We start from the raw sequence: 22147 nt of genomic DNA, 5'->3' as shown, positions 1-22147 counted from the left end.
TAACTGTATCCGCGTTTCGGTACACACGCCTACGGTTTATGATATTCCTTCTTTGTCTGTTTGCCTTTCTGTTGGTTAGACTGGATTTACGTGTGTATAGGTGTATAGTTAGGAAGTCGGCACAATACGGCTTTCGTCTTTCCGATGAGGAGGTGAGGTACCTTTGTGTTCGTTTGTGTTTGCATGCTTTCAAAGCGCTCACTTCTAAACATACATACACACAGTGACGGATTTAGAAATCTTTCATAGGGGACCACTGAGGATTACTATATACATACATACATATTATTATTAATATATATATTATAACAATATATATATCTATATATATATATATATTATATATATATATATATACCTATATAATATATATATATTATATATATATATATATATAATATATATATATATGTAACATGTGGTACCTACACACACATGCAGTAGGCTACATGTATACAAAATTTATATATATGCACGCGCAAATATATAGGTAGGTTACACACAGTAGTAGTAGTAGTTATTGTTGTACAGTTGTTGTTGTTGTTGAAATAATCATTAACTAAGCACATTTTTCTTACTAATATTGATTTATTGAAAGAAAACAATGTTCCATTATTAATATCCATGGGGCGGCACGTGACCAGTGGCCGCCCCCCTCCTTAAATCCACCACTGTTGTTAAGGGGTTATGACTTTTGGATGAGGTTGCATGAACAGACCTCATGCCTCTCTACCGAGAGTGTCGAGCTCGATCTACTTCAGAAGCACAAGTTTGGGCGGTTCTGTTTCAAACTGCAGTGCTCCTGATAAAAGATTAATTTTATTCTAATATTCACAAACTCTTGGGTTAAATCTTTGCGACTTAAAACTCTTTGATTAATTCAAAGTCATCAGGGGAATACAGAAATTCAGCTTTGATGAATGATTTGACTCAGCTTGATTCTAATTCAGAATTAAAAAAATGGACAAAAGTAAAATGCTGAAAAAAGTTGATAGTAAAGAAAATGGACATGGACGTTATTTTACTCTAGTTATGAAATGTTTAAAAATAAGATACCTGCTATAGGATGCTAAGAATATAATAAGAGATTTCTTGGCTGAAAGAGAACTTATGATTTATGAATCGATGAACTGATGACTATTATTCACACCACTCCATTATTTTGGCGAAACTCTTTTCGTAGGGAGATAGTGCCATCAGTGCACCTCACATGGTGCACTGTGTATGCATTACTAGTGGTTCTTTGCAATACCTCGTCTGTGGTCGGCCCGTACCTGCAACCATAGGCAGCAACCCCTTTCATTCTTTCTACTCTACCTCCGACCTCCGTTCAAATTCTTTTTCTTCCATCTTGCTTTCCACCCTATCCTAACCTTTGTTTCACAGTGCAACTGCTAGGTATTTCCTTTTTTACACCTTTAAAACTCGCTTACTCTCAAGTCTTAATTTCCCGTAAGGGAATGACCACTTAGGACCCAGAGCTTGGCCTTTGGCCTAAATTGTTTATTCATTCCTGTAACCACCTAGAGTCTTGACTCCACTAAGCTGATAAGAGCAACAACCAATCAGAGACTTTCTAACAAATGAAGCACAAAGCGCCGAATCAATTTGTGTAAAGTGGCTTCATGTGTATGTGTCCGTGTGCGGCCGCGTATGTTTTGTGATTTTCGGCTGTTTTAATTATTTCTTTTCAAAACTGCTGGAACTGGTGTTTCATAAACCTTCAGTTAACCCGATAGCATAAAGACATAAAGAAACAATGTCACAATTTGACTGCAGGTTAGTTACAGTAGGCTTTGGTATGTTACAGTGCACGAATACTAGGCTAGGCTGCTAGGTGGGTATATCCAACGAAAGATGATGTTTAGACCCTCGCCAGTAATTTTTCATATCTGATTTTGCTTAGGTGCAGCTTAATCACTGAAGTTAATCTCCAAGGACATTGATAACATTAAATAGTAAACTTATTACCCACGCAAAAATGCTTTTAGCCTATAGCCTATAGCCTATACACTTCCCCGTGTTAACTTGGCCGTAGGGTGTATAGCTCTTACCAAGATGTTCATGTTTCATTTCAAATTAAAATAATTGCTAAGGATGCTGTTGGTAACTATAGTTCTAGAGGCAGTCTTAGAATACCAACGGTGATACCCAGCGCGTAAAGGAAATTTGTCCAAATTATCAAAAACCACGAGCGCAGCATGAAGGGTTTGGCCTAACGGGATCAACTAGTTTTACCCGGAATCGTGGTTTGTGCTACCTATAGGCTAAGATCCTATGGCTAAGTACTATTTGATAAAATCTTGATGGTAGTGTTACTACTGTATTGCATTAAATTATGTTTGGTTTTGAAACAATGAAATATTTTCCTTTCCTGTTATAAATCAGTCTAGGCTCAGCCAGTATCCTTTAAGTTCTAGGACAGGTTGTGTTGCTTTAATTCTTTCTTTTGTAGCTAGGAGGAGAAGAATTAGCTTTATCCAAGTGTAAAGTGTCCTGAGTTATCCTATTTCTTCCTTTAAGGTAAGGCAAGTGAATATTTTCAATAGGCTGCAAAGTGTTTTGTGTTATCCGAACACAGTGCACTTGATTCTTCCGAGTATAGAAACTGTGTAAACCCTGGCTATTAAATTTACAGTCCACTAACCATAATTTATCAAATACCCACACAGTTCAATCTGTGGTCCTTCGAACCGGATACGAACCAGTGACCTATGGATATTGAACGCATGATGGAAGCTACAACTATGCATGCAATGCATTTCAGCCTTTCATGGTAGGTATCTTCTGACTAGTGTAAATTAGCTTTATGTTATTACATGAAAGTTGTGGTAAATTTGTCAATTCACATTGTCATGATAGCTCGGTCATGAAGCACCGCTTCATCAGTCCAAGAATCAGCCAATTTTCTACACTTCACCGATATTCTTTCACACTAATGATCTCATTTAATCAATCCTGAAACAATTGGGATTCAAAATAACACTATTTTATCAACTGCACGGTAAATATAGCTGTGTCAGATTCTTTCAACCCAAAATAAGTAGGTTTAACAGGGGAGAGAGAGAGAGAGAGAGAGAGAGAGAGAGAGAGAGAGAGAGAGAGAGAGAGAGAGAGAAACTAGTCTTTCAAAAAGTCAGTAAATTACAGTAGGAAAATTAGCACACTTATTGCACCGACTCTCGCATAGAATGCTGCCTAATGAACCATAAGTCCTTAGAATACAAGAAGGAAGCAAATTGCACTTGGCCTCAGGTAACGAGAATTTGCCTTCATTTAATAGTTTCCTCTCCCAGTTAGTCCACAGCTCTTTAATAATCATGACTGTGCCTCGGAACGTTTTGCATTTGTGCCATAAAGCCGGTGATACCTCTTAGGCAATAGCACTCTCCTAGTAAAACTCCTTTACAACTACACTCGCATTGAACCAAAGTCGTCATTGTCGTCCTCTTCTCGAGTGTTTCCTGTTCCTCCAAGAGTCATGAATTGTCGAACTGGTTGGAAGAGACAGTGAGGTGTATAGAGGGTTTTCACTAGGAAGCAGAGGCTCATAAGATTCCTGGCTGGAAGAACCTGCATCACCAAAGACAATTGAAATTGCTTATGTTTCTAAGCTGAACAACCGAGTTACCAGAGAAGTGGATGCTGGTGGGCTTGGGTACCTGGGGGTTGGGGATCTGGAGAAGCTGTTGATGGTACATTGGTGAAATGAATGACGATTCTGCTTCACTTATCACCAGCCTCCATATTTTCAAGCGCCTTCGGAAAACTCTATGGCCTTGGTAAAGTAGTTGTGTTCTCTGTTGGAGTTCTTTATCAGCTTGATGAATTCATACAAGTAAATACATCAGCTATCTTGTTACAGAATATCAGCTGGCAGCCAGGATGGCCAGCCTCGTCATCCAGCCACTCATGTACGTCGTCTTAAGAATGTTGCCCCCCTTTACAAGCCCAGCATGAAAGTCATTCATAACCTTGGAGGTTAATTGGGCCTTCCCCCGTCAGGATAAGGTTCCATGCCTGCTCCAAGGTCTGCTTGGTGACATTCCAAGCATCTGCAAAGTTTTAAATAGCAGACATTGGTGAATACACTAGAAGATTCTCCAGAGTCTGCTTTACTTCTCCCTCTCATCCTCAAATGCAACCATTAATTTCTCCATGGACTTCCTCCCATACAGCTGTTTTGTCGTAACCATAAAACTTTGGTCTGTTGTTTGTACATGTACAGTTGTATTAGAAGGCAAAGACTAACCAATAATACAACCTTTGTCATCAACTGGGTTTCTGGTAGGATGAGCAGTTGCTTTGTCAATGAGAAGCAAAGCTATCACCTTATGTCTAGCAGTGCCAAGGGTATGGCTGGTGATGGATAACTTCCCTACAGAAGTATTCATGAAACTAAACAGTGATGATCTGAGCTGTGAACCAATCATTTGCTGAATGATAGAAAGTTACTGGGAAGCTATCCATAAACCCACTCAGAGCACAGGGCTCTTTGCATGTACTACTATGACAGGTTTGTAATGATGGCTACAAGAATAATTTGCACAGCGAAACAGACACATTGTTCGAAAGCTTTCTACTAGGTAAATTCTTTTCATTTTCATCAGCCAAGCTGTTAGTGGCAAAGGAGCAATAGAATATGCCAGTTTCATCAACATCATTGTCTTAACTAAAAACAAGGCCTTCCTTTTTCAATAAGTCTTTCGATGTTTGCCGAAATTCTTCTGTTCCCTCCTTGAAAGCACCCAAGGCCTTACCATGTGTTATTTTGTTGAAAAGTTTATGCCGAATTTCGAACCAAAGCAGCCAATCCTGCGATGCCTTATAGTCTACAAACCCATTCAGACCTGCAGGTTTAATAGCAGCAGCCTTCAACTCAATGCCAAATCCACTTATGCAGACAAAACCAGATCAAGATTGAGTGCCAAATCTCTTCATAGCAGGACTAGGCCATGACTTTGCAGGCCTCCCACCTGCAAGTCTTTTTCCCAAAGTTGGTTGCCTACTTTTTTCAACTTGTCCTTGGTTTTCTTGATGTCTTTCATTGTTGGTTACTATGGCATACTTGCCCATGTTACGACCATTGACTAGCTGGTGTTGGTCTTCGAAGCAATTTCTAGCATCTTATGAAGTATCAATATCTTCCTGGCCTTCTTAAGATGTGGCGAGGCCTTGCACACAATATGCAGCACCACACAGCAAAAACAGCACCTGGAATGCTGCAGGAACATCATAAAAACCACATAATTGACATAATCCATACAACACAAGGAAAACTCGGGAACGAAAAAATTACGCACAACTGGACAAAGCAGCGGAGTACACCTCACAAGTGCATTAGTATTTTTGCAGGTAACTAATGAGAGAAGGAAACTCTTATGATGCTGTTGTGATGCATGTCAATCAGCCAGTTGTATGATGTCATTCCTTAATTGCCAAAAGTTCCCAAAGCAATTGAGTGCCCTCTAGCCTGCAAAACTTTAATAGACTTTATGGTAATCATGATACATCTTTATCAGCCACCGAAAGGCAATTATCATTTATTTGATGTTGCGTTTAGGCCAATAACAGTCATGAAAGCTCACAAACAGATACTAAGTGCCTTTCCAGCCCTCCCTCACTCATCTTCCCCCTTTCCATGCTTAAAAAACCCTCCACCCATTCCACAATACCTGTTTCTCAGTGCGCTATTTGATCTGTTAACAGCAATATCATTGTCTTCTATCTGCGCAGTTTTGAAAACCATATGACTGGATTTTGATTAATTTTCATTTAATGAATGTATATCCATGTTGCTTATGGATTTCCAAATGTGGAAGAAAATATGATTGCTATTGGCCTGGGAAGTAAAAGCCGTCCTCACCACTGATGCCACCAAGGAATTCGAAGATCTGTCTGGGAACACAGGACATTTGTATCTCAAGCCAGTGGTTGCAGCCATTTATGAACTGACTTATCTTGTATTAGTCATTGTTACTGCCCTCAGTTGAAAGGGGGTCATATTCTATTTTTGGGACTTTTCATTCTACCAACGGATTCACTGTTTGTCAGCCTTGGATGCTTCATGTTAGTGTGTGTCCAAGTCACTGACATATCCTAGGGAATTAGCATTTGGATAGTACCTTTTGCTGCTGCAAAGGTAGAAAATATTTTTAAACTATGTGACTTGACCAACTTTCCTTGTCTCTAAGAGAAATGTGGATGATTAATATGAATGGGAGAAAAATTTATAGGTTTTGAGATGAATTTTCACTCTATTATGTGGAGTAAGAAGAATTAAAAGTGTGAGAAATCTGGAGATGAAAAGTTTGATTAAAAAATTAGTGTGATTTGGGATGTTTTTGTTTAGTATTATTTGAACTACTATATACCATGGGAACAACTTAGATCCAAGGGAAATTGTAACAGATAAGTTCAACTGCCTCAGACAGGTTACAAACCTGGTCTTTTGTTTTTGATACAGAGATGAACAGTTGACTTTGATCAAGAGAGAGATAAATTAATATCAAATTTACTGTACATATCAGTGTCAAATTCAAGTTCTGTACTTAAATTTGATATCAATTTATCTCCATCGCAATAGCCGATTGGTGATTACACGTGAATATTCATGAGTATCATCTTACATTAAAAAATACTAATATATTTGCAATTACTGCGCCACACATATAAACTTAGGTGAAATAGATACAAATTTATTCTCACTTTACCTGTACGTACTTAGGAGAGTTGTTGGCTTATGTGTAAGGTGTTAAGGAAAGTGAAGAGGAGGAGGAGATGCTATACCTAGTTTTGAAGGGAGCCCCCTTCCTTAAAAATGGCAGGCAGCTGTGCTTCTGGGGTTGTTTCTTTTCTCTGTTCCTTTGTGGTGCTTTCTTCTACAGATTCAAAATTTTTTTTACAAAAACCTTCCTAATGATAACTGTTTATCACTGTTGTGAAATGTTTGAAATTATACATTGCAGTGTCATTTAGGAGGTTATAGCATGGCTTGCCACAACTTAATCTGGGTGATATTTTTCATTGAAATTTTGCACTTTCCCTGTTTTGCGCGCAATTCTTTTAATAATGAACTCGGGACAGCCTCCTTTCCTTCCTCCCCTTCCTCCTCTGGATAACAGCTCCTCAACTGCTGTCTGTTGCAGCTCCATGGTGTGTTCTCCCTTGTTCTTCTCCATTAGCTCCACATCATTATTGACCTCAGTCCCATGGACTTGTCCAGGTACACAGTATCTTCCACAACAGTCTCAAACTCACAGCCTGTGAAGTCTGTTACAGCATCTGGCCACAGTTTCCTCCCGGCAGAGTTCAGTGTTAAATAAGAGACTTCTTGCCAGACCTTGTCTACAAGGTTTACATAGTAATGGTCTACTTTCTGAGGATCAGCTTTGTATCAGAGGTCACTTCAAAGCACCTCTGAAATAGTGCTTTGGTGCAGAGTTTCTTGAAATTAGAGAGATGATCAGCTGGTTCATGGGCTAGAACTGAGGAGTTGTGTTAGGGGCAAGAACCTCACCCTTTTAAAGTTAAACTTCTGCAGCAACTTGGTCTCCCAATCTGGAGGATGAGCAGGAGTGCTAACCATCACAAGAATGGCCTTCAATGGCAATTGTTCCTCCCAAGGTGTTTTTATGAGGATAAGGCCAACCAGTTCATTCATCCACTAAATGAAAAATTTGCTTCATTACCCTAGCTGTACTGCTGTTAACCCTCCCTATGACATTTGATTTATTCTTCATTACAATATTTTCCTTAAAAACCCTTGGTTTTATAATTGGTAGGCAAGGAAAGGCTTGACTTCGTGGTCCTTGTTTTCCAACAGAACAAAAGTTAGCCTGTCCTTCGTTGGCTTGTGTCCTGGTATTAACCTCTCATCCTGAATAATTTGGGTTCTGTTTGATATTTTCTTCCAAATCGTAACTACATACTTGTTGGGGAACAAAACCTTCAACCTCTATATATAGTCCTTGAACGCAACATATTTCTCTGCACCAGTTTTATCGGAAGTTATAGTCTCCCCCATGCCCCACCACACTTGTCTATTTCACTTCTTGTGAAGATCTCAATCACGTATGACATGCTTTGAACTTTTGAGTGCTACCTGTATTTAGGCCGCCACTAACCTTCATTTATACCTGAGCAGATATGCCTGTACAGTCGGCCTGTACAGGCAAACTTTCACGACTGTCTTTTCACTCGGCCCTCCGTAGCGGCCATGGTGTCAACGCACGATGCTCTGGCTGTAATTGAGTTGCTGATAGCGCAAGAAAAAAAATCTTAAACGTTAAATAAACCGTCCAGTGAAAGAGTGGTTGAAAAAAAAAAACTATTTCATACAATCAACTTACCTGTCAGATATATACATAGCTAAGACTCCGTCGTCCCCGACAGAAATTCAAATTTCGCGCCACTCGCTACAGGTAGGTCAGGTGATCTACCGGCCTGCCCTGGGTGGCAGGACTAGGAACCATCCCCGTTTTCTATCATATTTTCTCTGTCGCCGGTGGTATCAACATTGTTGCTATTACCTCCTGACTTAGATTCTTATTTCATCCTTTGATCATCGTTTTTTCGGCTTTTTGGTGACGTATCTGGATCGTGTTTTGGCATTCGCTACTGTGGACTGTTTTTGGAATAACTCTTTTGGATTTTTCTCAGTATGTCTGATTCAAATGTGAGTGTGAGAATGTGTGTGAATGTAGGCTGCAGGGTGAGGATACCGAAAGCTTCGGTTGATCCTCACACTGTATGCCGTAAATGTAGGGGGGTTCAGTGTTCTGCTATTAATACTTGTAAGGAATGCGAGGGATTGAATGCAGAAGAGTGGAAGACTTTGACTTCTTATTTGAAGAAGTTAGAGAGGGATAGAGTTAGACGGCTGAAAGGTGTGAGTTCAAGGCCTATTGAGCCTTTCACGGATAATTCTAATCCTACTGATGTAGATTCTCCCTATGTATCTCATTCTCAGAGTGCTTTTTCGGATTCGGCATCGGAAATCGCCAATCTGAAGCCTACAATTAGAGACATGAAGTCCAAGATGGCTGACTTCAAAGGTAAGGCTAGTGAAAGTGAGCAGTTTCAGTGAAGTGAGTTCTCAGTGTTGTGGAGGGGGCGTTTGATCGTCCCTGCGACGCTCCCAGGCCTAGACCTCTTCCAAGCTCCCATGCCGCAGAGAGAAGGAAAGTCGAAAGCCTTAAGGAGGTCGTGGGGAATCCCCAACGGTCAGACGTCCCTTCAGCTAGCTCTGCTTCGTGGCAGGCGGCACTCAAGGGCGCTATAGAAAAAGCGTCCTTCGCGAGTGTTTCTCGTCCTCTCCCTCTCCCTCACCTAAACGAGGTGGAAGGAGTCAAGAACTTGTCGAGACCGCTGAAGCGTCATATGAAGCCTGGAACAAATAGATTTCCTAGCCCATAGCGGCGTTCTCAGATGACGCTCCGTCTTCTATTAAGAAAGCGAAGGTGGCCGTCAGCGTCACCTGACGTGTACGCGGAAGTACCCTTTCATTCTTCTCCCCCGAGTGATGACGAAAGGCGTCATGCACTGGACGTGGGAGAGAAAGCGTCAAGAAAGATAATTATGGCAGTTCAAGAGCAACTGTCATCTCTAGTGGGAGTTTTTTGTTTTAGCGCCCCCCGTCGGAAGGACGTGACGCTTCCAATTAAGAAGTCTCGTCCTCTCTCACCTGCTCAACGAGAAGCGTCAGACAGACGTGAAGCTGCTAAACGTCTTGCAGAAGCTTCGAGTTCGAGAGCTAGAACGGGGGCTTACGAGAGTTTCGTAACGCCAGAGAGACGTAAGACGTCTTTTAGACGTGAAGCGTCATTGAAAGCGGATCTTAGACGTGACGCTCCGTCCAATATTGTGACGCCAAGTAGGACGCCTTTGGAGGGCGGAGCGTCTTCCAGGCGCGAAGCGTCATTAAGACTTCAGCAAGAGACGTCAGCCAGGACGCTTGGCGAACGGGAAGCGTCATACAAGCGGGGAAGCGTCTTCTAAAAGTTCAAGAGAAGCCGGAGCTTGTGACGCCTTCCAAGTCTATTAGAGCGGGAAAGAGGAAGGATTATCATTCCCTTAGCCCCTCTCCTATTAGGAGTTTGTCTCCTCCAGAAGAGGAACGTTCGGAAAGGAGAACGGAGGCTCATGTAGATCCCGAGTTGGAGGAAAACTCGGATGATGAATATCATGGAAGAGAGGGTCTGTCTAACTATAAGGTTTTGACTACCCTGCTTCTTGAGGAGTATGGAGACGAGTTGACTCCTGCCGCTCCTCCTTCTCCGCGCTCGCTCTTTTCCAGTGCTAAGACGAAGAAGCCTTCGTCTTTTCTCAAAATGAAACCCACCATCTCGATGAAGAGGGCATTACAATCCTTAGACTCATGGATGAAGTCTAAGAAAGACTTAGTGAGGACAGTCTTTTGCATGCCTCCAGCAAGATTAGCTGGGAAAAGAGGCATCTGGTATCAGACGGGAGAGAATATGGGTATCGCTCTCCCTTCTACAACGGAAGCAGATTTTTCGACCTTAGTTGACGCTTCACGTCGACAAAGTCTCAATTCAGCACGAATTACGTGGGGAATTTCGGAACTGGATCATCTCCTCAAGGGACTCTTTCATGTATTGGAAGTCTTCAACTTCTTAGATTGGTCCCTTGGGGTGATGTCCAAGAAAGCCCATGATTCGGAAGGAATCGAACCTGAAGCCCTGTTATGCATATTGTCTTGTATTGACAAAGCGGTACAGGATGGATCTTTTGAAATCTCCTCATTGTTTGGAGCAGGTCTTTTAAAGAAAAGGACTGTATATGGCGCCTTCTTAACAAAGGCAGTCTCTCATGCTCAGAGGGCAGCTCTACTGTATTCGCCTCTATCTGACTTTTTGTTCCCTTCTCAGTTAGTAAAGGACATTGCGCATTCTTTAACTGAGAAGGCGACTCAGGATCTTCTGACGCAGTCAGCTAGAAAGAACCGAAAACCTGTTTCTGCATCGGACAAGAAAGGACCTAGTACATCGGTGCAGCCCTTTCGAGGTGGTCCATCCTCCAGACCTCCCACAAGAAGGAAGGCTCCGGAGAAGAGAGGTAGATCTGCCTTTCGTCCCTTTAAAAAGGGAAAATGAAGATTCGCTCCTCCAAGCACCAGTAGGTGCCAGGCTCCTGGGATTTGTGGAAGCCTGGACACTGATAAACGCAGACGCGTCTGCTTTGGCGATCTTAAGGAAGGGATATCGTATCCCTTTCCTGAACACTCCTCCCCTAACGTCAATACCAAGGGAACTATCAGCCAAGTAAACAAGGATCCTGTGCTGAGGGATAGTCTTCGATCGATGGTGGAACAAATGTGGGACAAGAGAGCGATAGAACTAGTACGGGATCAAAACTCCCCGGGGTTTTACAATCGCCTTTTTCTGGTTGCGAAAGCCTCGGGAGGCTGGAGACCAGTACTGGACGTCAGCTCTCTGAACAAATTTGTTCAAAAGGAGAAGTTCTCCATGGAGACTTCGGCTTCAGTCCTAGCGTCATTACGACAAGGAGATTGGATGGTGTCTCTAGATCTCCAGGACGCCTACTTTCACGTCCCGATCCACCCTTCATCGAAGAAGTACCTCCGTTTCATGACGGGGGGAAGGATCTTTCAGTTCAGAGCCTTGTGTTTCGGCCTGTCCACAGCTCCTCAGGTCTTCACAAGCCTGATGAAGAATGTGGCGAGGTTTCTTCACCTCAAAGGAGTAAATGTCTCTCTGTATCTGGACGACTGGCTCATCAGGGCCAGATCAGAGAGACAGTGCTTGGAGGACCTAAAGTTAACTCTAGATTTGATCAAAGCGTTGGGATTGCTCGTGAACCTCGAGAAGTCTCAGCTGACCCCCAGACAGGACCTAGTCTATCTGGGGATTCGGATGGATTCTCGGGGTTTTCGAGTATTTCCTTCGCAAGAGAGAATCACAAAAGGTTTGCGGATTGTCTCTCTCTTCTTAGGGAAGCAACATACGTCGGCGAGGGGAATGGTTTTGAGCCTTCTAGGGACGCTTTTCCTCGCTAGAACAGTTCTTCCCTCTAGAAGACTTCATTTACGTCCGCTTCAATTCTTCCTCAAGAAGTCTTGGAGCTGGAAAAACCGGACAACTTTCGGACGTTTTTCCCATTCCAGTGGAGATAAAGTCGCACCTAGAGTGGTGGTTGCCCCCTCTAGAAGAGAACAAAGGGATCTCTCTAAAAACACAGAACCCAGACCTAGTGTTGTACTCCGACGCGTCGGAGAAAGGTTGGGGAGCGACATTAGGCTCAGAAGAGGTGTCAGGCACCTGGGAACCAGCACAGGTGACTTGGCACATAAACTGCAAAGAGCTCTTCGCCGTACATCTGGCTTTGAAGAGCCTAGAACTCTGGTGTCAAACAAGGTAGTGCAAGTAAACGTGGACAACACCACCGCACTTGCCTACATTCGGAAACAGGGAGGGACGCACTCCTCGTTCCTTTACGAGCTGACGAGAGACCTATTACTTTGGACGTCTCACAGGAACATCTCCCTACTGACAAGGTGTTCGTACAGGGAGTAAAGAATGTGAGGGCGGACAGGCTCAGCAGGAGGAACCAGGTCCTTCATACAGAATGGACACTACACGAGGGAGTGTGTCTCGACCTCTGGTCTCTGTGGGGGACTCCTCATGTGGATCTCTTCGCAACATTCATTTCAAAAAGGCTCCCAGTGTTTTGCTCGGTCGTGGAAGATCCAAGAGCACTTATGGTAGACGCCTTCCTGCTAAATGGTTCTCGAGTAGACGTTTATGCTTTTCCCCCATTCAAAATCCTGGGGTTAGTAATGAAAAAGTTTGTGGCGTCAAAGGAGACGAGGATGGCGTTAATAGCCCCCTTTTGGCCGGCCCAGGAATGGTTCACGGAGGTGGTAGAGTATCGTAGACTTTCAAGATCCCTACCAAGAAGGACGGATCTTCTCAGACAACCACACTTCAAGAGGTACCATCAAAACCTCCCCGCTCTCGCTCTGACTGCCTTTCGACTATCGAAAGACTTGTCAGAGCGAGAGGCTTTTCTCGCGAAGTGGCAAGCGCGATCGCGAGAGCACGCAGAACCTCCACTACGAAAGTATACCAATCGAAGTGGGAGGTATTTAGAAGGTGGTGTAGATCCAAGAAGTTGTCCTCCTCCACTACCTCTATAGCGGAAATTGCTGATTTCCTGCTATTCCTGAGAGAAAAAATCTCATCTAGCCGTATCCACAATAAAGGGATACAGAAGTATGCTCTCGGCTGTATTCAGGAACAGAGGATTAGATCTGGCAAATAATAAAGATCTCCACGATCTCATAAGGTCTTTTGAGACTTCAAAGTCTAAGGAACCAGTACTCCGAACTGGAACCTAGACGTAGTCCTCAAGTATCTGTCGTCGGAAAGATTCGAACCTCCTCATCTGGCATCGTTTAGAGACATAACCAGAAAATGCCTATTCCTATTATCTTTAGCTACGGCAAAGAGAATTAGTGAATTACATGCTCTGCAGGATAAAGTAGGATTTAAGGGAGACTCGGCTATTTGCTCGTTTAAGACCCTGTTTTTAGCGAAAAACGAGAATCCCACGAATCCCTGGCCTAAGTCATTCGAAGTCAAAGGACTGTCGAGTCTCGTAGGCAGAGAAGCAGAGAGGTCTCTATGCCCTGTTAGAGCTCTGAAGTTCTACCTTCAGAGAAAGCATCAGATGGGGAGGTTCTAGACAAGGTCTTTGGTGCGCGGTAAAAGACCCCACAAGACTGATGTCCAAGAATGCGCTGGCATTCTTTGTAAGAAACGTCATTACAGACGCTCATAAGGCCTGTCCTGACGAACAGTTACAACTGTTGAGAGTAAAAGCTCATGAAGTGAGAGCTATAGCGACGTCTCTCTCGTTTCATAAGAATATGTCGCTTAAAAACATCATAGATACGACATTTTGGAGATGCAACTCAGTATTTGCATCTCATTACTTGAAAGACGTGCGTGTGACATATGAGAAGTGTTTTTCTCTAGGTCCTTTCGTATCGGCGGATACGATTCTGGGTACGGGAGCCGACACCAATCCTTAAATGTATATACTGTTCTTCTTTTTGGATATGGTCGAGGTCTCTTCGAACAATGGAGGACTTAGGCTCGCACGGGGCGGCCGTCTATGTTGTTCAGTAAGAGAATTCTTGTCATATCCAATTAGTTGAGTATAATTTTTTTTTGGAAAATTATGTATGTGTGCGTAGTGGTTTTGAGTTACGGTTGTTGTGACGAGTTCGGGATAACTCGTAACAATCCTTAGTTCTAACATATGGTTAGGATCAGGTGGTCGGGATTGGTTGTGTGCTCCTTCATAAGGTGTATTGTCATATAAGTGGATCAGCACCCATTGACAAAGTCCTTTTAGGCTCTGCCGAGTAAGCGGATAAGACCCCATCGGCAGACCCACAAGAACTCTTGGCCATAGATCATATATCTCGCTAAAGTTTCTTGAGGTGATGCAGACTACTGGGCAAACACCCACGAAGTCTACCACCTATCAGGTAGGAACCAAGGTTTTATTTATACCTACAACATATGTTGTTTACCTGTCTATTCCATATAGAAGCTGTCTCTTACCCTCCACCGAAGGGTGCCAATCAGCTATGTATATATTATCTGACAGGTAAGTTGATTGTATGAAAATGATATTGTTATGTTACAATAAAGTTTCATACATACTTACCTGGCAGATATATACAATTAAAGGCCCACCCAGCCTCCCCGCAGGAGACAGGTGGAAGAGAGAAAATATGATAGAAAACGGGGATGGTTCCTAGTCCTGCCACCCAGGGCAGGCCGGTAGATCACCTGACCTACCTGTAGCGAGTGGCGCGAAATTTGAATTTCTGTCGGGGACGACGGAGTCTTAGCTATGTATATATCTGCCAGGTAAGTATGTATGAAACTTTATTGTAACATAACAATATCATTTCTATACTCTCATGTCAGTTTTTTAAAAGTTTGAATTTGGCCCCAGGACTTTCATAATGTTTATTGAATTTTTCATGAATAAAGGAAGTGTTCCATGGTAAGATAATTGTGATAATCAAGTTAGTAATTGTTTGTTTTCATTTCAAATTTGCCTACTGTGCACCGCATGAGGTGCACTTACGGCACTATCCCCTTAAGCAGGGAAATCAGCAATGAGTAAACTTAACATACGTAGGCTAATATGGTTTTATTTTCTTCATTAGAAAACAGAATATTATTTTGTTCTCATCTTTAAAACGAGTTACATTTATGATGCATAATCATGAAGAGACGTTTAGGCCTATTCTTGTTTTACATTATTTAGCCATAATAAATAATGAATATTTATTTTATTTAAAAACTGAGTTGCATATATAGTTTATAACCACGAGTAAACATAAATATGCATAACCACGCACGATAACCTTTGAATTTCACTGGCCCAAGCAATTATTTTCATACATTCAACTTCCCTGACAGATATATACTTAGCTATAGACTCCGTCGTCCCCGACAGAAATTCAAATTTCGCGGCACTCGCTACAGGTAGGTCAGGTGATCTACCGCCCTGCCCTGGGTGGCAGGACTAGGAACCATTCCCGTTTTCTATCAGATTTTCTCTGTCACCGGTGGTGTCAACATTGTTGTTACTACCTCCTGACTGGAATTCTTTTTTCAACGCAATTGATCTTTCGGCCGACTTTTGGTGACGTACTTGGATCGTTGTATTGGCATTCACTATCGTGGACTTGTTTTTGGACTTGCTTTTGGATTTTTCTTAAGAATGTCTGACTCGAGTGTTGGTGTGAGAGTGTGTGTGAATGAAGGCTGCAAGGTAGATCCTCACACTGTATGCTGACGTTGTAGAGTTGTTGAATGTTCTTTGGCTAACACCTGTAATGAATGTGAAAGGTTGAGTGCTGAAGAATGGAAGACTCTAACTTCTTACTTGAAGAAGTTAGAGAGAGACAAGAGTTAGGAAAGCGGCTTCTAAAAGCCTAAGTAGATCTAGATCTAATGAACCTTTATCTAGTTCTGTAGCTTCTTCTCCTCATGATATAAATTATTCTCCCTCTGTATCAGGCCATTCACAGATTGCAAATCCGACAGATTCTGCATCGGAAATTGCAGACCTGAAGGCTACCCTTCAAAGGATGCAAGTCAAAATGGCGGCTTTGGAAGGTAAGCAGAGTGATTTTGATATGTCAAGTGATGTAAGTGTTCCCAGTGTAGTGGAGGGGGCGTCTGATCGGCTCTGCGACGCTCCCAGGCCTAGTCCTCTTCCAAGCTCCCTGGCCCAGAGGAGAAGGAAAGTCGAAAGCCTTACGGAGGTTGTGGAGATTCCCCACCGATCAGGCGTCCCTTCGGCAGGCTCTGTATCGCCTCAGACTGCCAGGGACCGCTATAGAAAAAGCGTCCTGCATGAGTGCTTCTCTTCTTCAGGATCTCCCTCACCGAAGCGTGGGTGGAAGGACACAAATCTGTCTCGCCCATTGAAAAGGAACTGGAAAGAGCCTGCTTTTGATTCTAGCCCCGAGCGCTTTTCAGAAGAAGAAGCGCCCTCGGTTATCAAGAGAGCTAGGAAAGAGTTGACTCCCTTTGCTGCAAGGGAACCTCAGGCGTCTTCCAGGTCGCCCTCTCCTCCTTATGAAGAGGAAAGAGAGGCGTCGACCAAGAAGATCCTGTTAAATCTACAGGAACAGTTAGCTTCTTTGGTGGGAGTCCTATCCAAAGAACCTCCTCGTAGAAAGGAAAACAAGCTGCCTATCAAGAGGTCTAGACGCCGATCTCTTGCCAGGCGCAACGAACCCTCCAGGGGAGATGTCGCACAGGCGGCCATCTCTGTTGGGAACGAAGCACTGGACAGGCAAGAGGAAGAAGAAGAAGTAGCGCCAGCCAGGCGCCAGGCATCACCCGAAAGTGATTCGCCTACCAAGAGAGAAGTCTTAGCAGGGCGTGAAGAGACTTTCGAGACATTACAAGAAAGTGTTTGTTTCTGTTGTCCCTCGCTATGGCGAAAAGAATTAGTGAACTGCACGCCCTAGAGTCTCGTGTGGGTTTTAAAGGAGACGCAGCCATCTGTTCGTTTCAGACTCTTCAAAGCCCTGGCCCAGGAGCTTCGAAGTAAAAGGCCTGTCTACCCTAGTAGGTAGGGAGGCAGAAAGGTCCCTTTGTCCGGTCAGAGCACTAAAATTCTACCTGGATAGAAAGAGGCAGATGGGGGGTTCTCAACAAGGTCTATGGTGCTCTGTAAAAGACCCGAAAAGATGTATGTAAAAAAATGCCTCGGCCTTCTTTGCTAGAAGCGTTATATCGGAGGCGCATAATAACTGCCCAGATGACTCCTTTAAACTTTTGAGAGTAAAAGCTCATGAAGTTAGAGCAGTCGCGACGTCACTTGCATTTCAAAGAAATATGTCTCTAAAGGATATCTTGGAAGCGACATATTGGAGATGCAATTCAGTTTTTGCATCTCATTACTTGAAAGACGTTCGGGTAACTTACGAGAAATGCTTTTCTCTAGGTCCGTTTGTGTCAGCGGATACGGTCCTGGGTATTGGAGCAATCACCGATCCTTAATTTAATTATACGTGCGTAACCCTCTTGTTGGATATGTTCTTGACTTCCTGCTGGCAAGAGTGTTAGATGTCGCACAGGCGGCCGTCACTTTTGCTCAGTAAGGAACTCGGGTTGTATCTGACTAATAGAGGGGTACAAATTTTTTTTGTTGTACTTTAATGTGTGAGTCATTACTGTGTGATTCGAGTTATTGGTTGTTTGTGAGGAGTTTGGGGGATAACTCTTGACAATCTTAGAACTAACACAGGTGTTAGGATCGGGTGATCGGGATTGGTTGTGTGCTCCTTAAATAAGGCGTGTTGTCATGTTAGTGGATTAGCACCCATTGACAAATGCCAGTTAGGCTCTGCCGAGTAAGTGGATAAGACCCCATCGACAGACCCACAAGAACTCTTGGCCACAGATCAATATCTCACTAAGGCCATGAAGTCTTCCGCCTAATCAGGCAGGAACCAAGGTCTATAAATACCTACAACATATGTTGTTTACCTGTCTATTTCAGTAGTTAGCTGTCTCTTACCCTCCACCAAAGGGTGCCAATCAGCTAAGTATATATCTGTCAGGGAAGTTTAATGTATGAAAATGATATTGTTATGATACAATAAAGTTTCATACATACTTACCTGGCCAGATACCATACCGATAAAATGGCCTGGCCCACCCGGCCTCCCCGCAGGAGACAGGTGGAAGAGAGAAAATCTGATAGAAAACGGGAATGGTTCCTAGTCCTGCCACCCAGGGCAGGGCGGTAGATCACCTGACCTACCTGTAGCGAGTGCTGCGAAATTTGAATTTCTGTCGGGGACGACGGAGTCTATAGCTAAGTATACATCTGCCAGGTAAGTATGTATGAAACTTTATTGTATCATAACAATATCATTTTTCCTATGTTATTCTGACAACCGTATCAGTTAAAAAAAGCAAGTAAATACGATACACATCATAATTTATGTACGTATAAGCAGTTTTAAATTTAATAAAACTCAACACCCGGTTGTTGACTGGTACATATGATCTGTCTGGGAAAGGAAAGAGAACTGAACCAAAAAGGTTGATTTTGTTGAAATGCGTCCTTCCTTGCAGGCCGTTTGGCCGGAGGCATTTCGATTGAGATGATGTATTTTTTCAAGTCGCCTTCGCATGCGGGAAAAACTGTGCAGGCTGTGCACTCTAAAGTTTAGAGTTGCCTGCACAGGCCAACTGTGCAAGTATAACAACGTTAGTGGGGGCCTATAGTACACGCTGTGCACACTAAAGTTTAGAGTTGCCTGCACAGGCCAACTGTGCAGGTATAACAACGTTAGTGGGGGCCTTTAGTACACGCTGTGCACACTAAAGTTTAGAGTTGCCTGCACAGGCCAACTGTGCAGGTATAACAATGTTAGTAGCTGCCTTTAGTACACGCTGTGCACACTAAAGTTTAGAGTTGCCTGCACAGGCCAACTGTGCAAGTATAACAACGTTAGTAGGGGCCTTTAGTACACGCTGTGCACACTAAAGTTTAGAGTTGCCTGCACAGGCCAACTGTGCAGGTATAACAACGTTAGTAGGGGCCTTTAGTACACGCTCTGTAAGTGTTTTTTTTAAGAGATCGTCAAGTACTTCTTGCCTTTCATTCTCACAAATGACCCTTATTTAGTAATAGCTTTCATTCCCTTAGCAGCATCAGCTGGTGAGATGGCCGATTTATGTTTTATCACGGAAGAAATTGTTGAAATGGGTACCGTGAACCAGTGGCCCAAACTCCTTGGACAGATCGGTCACGTGGACCGATTTTGAACATTAGATATCATTTGTTTTAGGTTCTCCTGTTTTTGTTTTCTTTGCCTTTCTCTCATTTCTAATCGTCTTTGGGGCCATGATGTCTTTCATATTTGCGTTGGGATTTAAAAAAACAAAGAAACGTGAGACAGTTTAGCATATATATATAGATATATATATATATATATATATATATATATATATATATATATGTATATATTATATATATATATATATATATATATATATATGCACTGAGAGAGCTCTGTATAGAGAATAGACGGAGTCCCTTTTTTTTCAAGCTGGCAACCACAGTCTTAACTCGTTTAATTTCATAATTGTTCTAGTCAGTCATCTTGTCCGTGCAAAAGGACAAGCAAACGTCTGCAAACAGAATCTGAATTTGAAAAGAATATGTAAAGAAGAAGGGTCGATATCAACTTTTATCTCTCTTGAAAGCCAAGTGGTCACCGTTACCATCTGAAATCGAATTGTCTACTTGGGTGTAAATTACCCTGAAGGGGAATTGTTATAAGTAAGTGCCTCTCCCCTGGTCAGGATTTGAATCCGGACTTTTGGTCTATATACGATGAACGATCGATTTTAAAGACCAGGCTGGCAAGAGTGACAGTAAAAGTTAATATCAACTCTGCTGTGCATATACCAGTCGAATCCAGGTTCTGTACCTAGACATCAACTCATCTCCATCATGATATTTGATGGTTAATTTTGTAACAATTCGCTTGTTATGGATTTTTGTCAATTATACCCTATCAATTTTTATATAATCCCGAATGATAACTCACAAATATACTTTAATATTGAATTGACTGTACCTTGGGACAAATTTACAAATGAGGGGAATTATAATTTTTAAGTGCATCTGCCCCAGCTAGAATTGGGATCAAAACCTTTGGTTTAGATATACAAATAGCAGTTGTTATTCTCGAAAATATAGTGAATTTGATATTAATCGATATTCATGGCATAACACTGGGGAATATAAGGAAGTGTCGCGTTTACAAGAGACAGAAGTTACACACACACACACACACATACATATATAATAATTTCACCATACAACTTTTTTGGGATAAGGTTGCAAGTCCATGCTATTTTTTAAGACAGAGCTCATTAACTGCTGCCGAACGGTAGGAGCAGGCTGGGGTTAGTTGCAATACAGAGCGCAACTCTATAAGCTTTGTATGTTTTTGCAAATACGTTTTGTTTTGCTTATCAGATATATTACTGTGGATCGTTCTGTGTATAATATGTATACATATAAAATGTAAATATTTAATATAATTGTATATATATATATATATATATATATATATATATATATATATATATATATGTATACATACATACATGTACAATATATATTATATATATATATATATATATATATATATATATATATATATATATATATATATATATACACACATAGATGAAAAGGCTTAGATGGATGTAGGGGACGACAAAAAAAGTGAGAGAGAGAGAGAGAGGAACTTCAAAAGTGAAAAAAAACTATCAAAAAGGTCCAGGAAAGAAGACCGTAGTGGTAAGGCCATGTGATGAGAAGGGAGGAGACAAGTAGGGAGGATAGTAGTGATTCAGATAGGAGTAGGTGCTTGGTGGGAGACCGAAGCTAAGGTGGATGGATGGCTGTTGTTTTAGAAGATCTGAGAGGCAAACAACTGTCAGAGGATGATGTGTATGATCCAGCTAGGTGGGGAAAAGCTGTCAGAAACATCGGCTCCTTGTAGGAAAGAGAGAAGATGCAGCGAAATATTATTATCACACCGTGATTCATGTAAATTATTCGAGCTACAAATGTCCTTTAATATCTAATTCGCTGTACCTCGGAACTTATATATTTTCATATATGTAAACCGAAGGGGAATTTTTTAGTTGATCCGAATCGATAACGTCAGCGACGTCTTGATTTCGTCTCTGTCCGGTGGACGGCGGTTCGAACCCACAAGAGGACGAAATTATTATCACCTAAAAAATTCCCCTTCGGTTTACATATATGAAAATATATCAGATCCGAGGTAGAGCGAATTAGATATTAAAGGACATTTGTAGCTCGAATAATATATATATATGATATAATTTATATATATATCTATATATATATATAGTTAGGATATATATATATATATTTATATGAACAAAGTTACAGCCACGAAGGTAAATTGAAACACTGGAGATGTTAAGTACTTTCGTCTTATTACCAAGGCATGTTCACAGCAACATGTCTTGGCAATAAGACGAAAGTACCACGTAGCATCTCCAGTGTTTCAGTTTTCCTTCATGGCTGTAACTTTGTTCGTATAATCATCACGTATTTTATTTTCTCGTGATTTAAAATCAAACACAAACACATTTATGTTTTTGTATACACATACATACATACTTACATACAGGGCAAGTTTCAGTCCTATTTGAGTATTTTCGTACGATATATACAGCATAAAGATGCACCGGGCATATGATACATTTAATTTGTATAGTGTGCGCACATGTAAACGTTAATTTTCTGCGGATGTGCATTTATTCAATCACAGTGAATGAAATTGTCAGAAACAGTGCATGATGTGATTCAAGGAGAATATGGATGGCTGGGTAGACATGCACGGATGTAATGAGAAAGAGCGATATTGTTCATCTATTAAATTTTCATTTCATCACCTCTCCGTTTTTTAAATGAAGGTCATCTAGAAGATTTTTTTTTTCTTTGCTGTGATTGATTTTCGCTTAAGTTTCTGAAAATTATTCACTATTTTACA

The sequence above is a fragment of the Macrobrachium nipponense genome, chromosome 7 (assembly GCF_015104395.2).
Source record: "Macrobrachium nipponense isolate FS-2020 chromosome 7, ASM1510439v2, whole genome shotgun sequence".
Lineage (NCBI taxonomy): Eukaryota > Metazoa > Arthropoda > Malacostraca > Decapoda > Palaemonidae > Macrobrachium > Macrobrachium nipponense.
Note: the sequence above shows the minus strand (reverse complement) of the source record.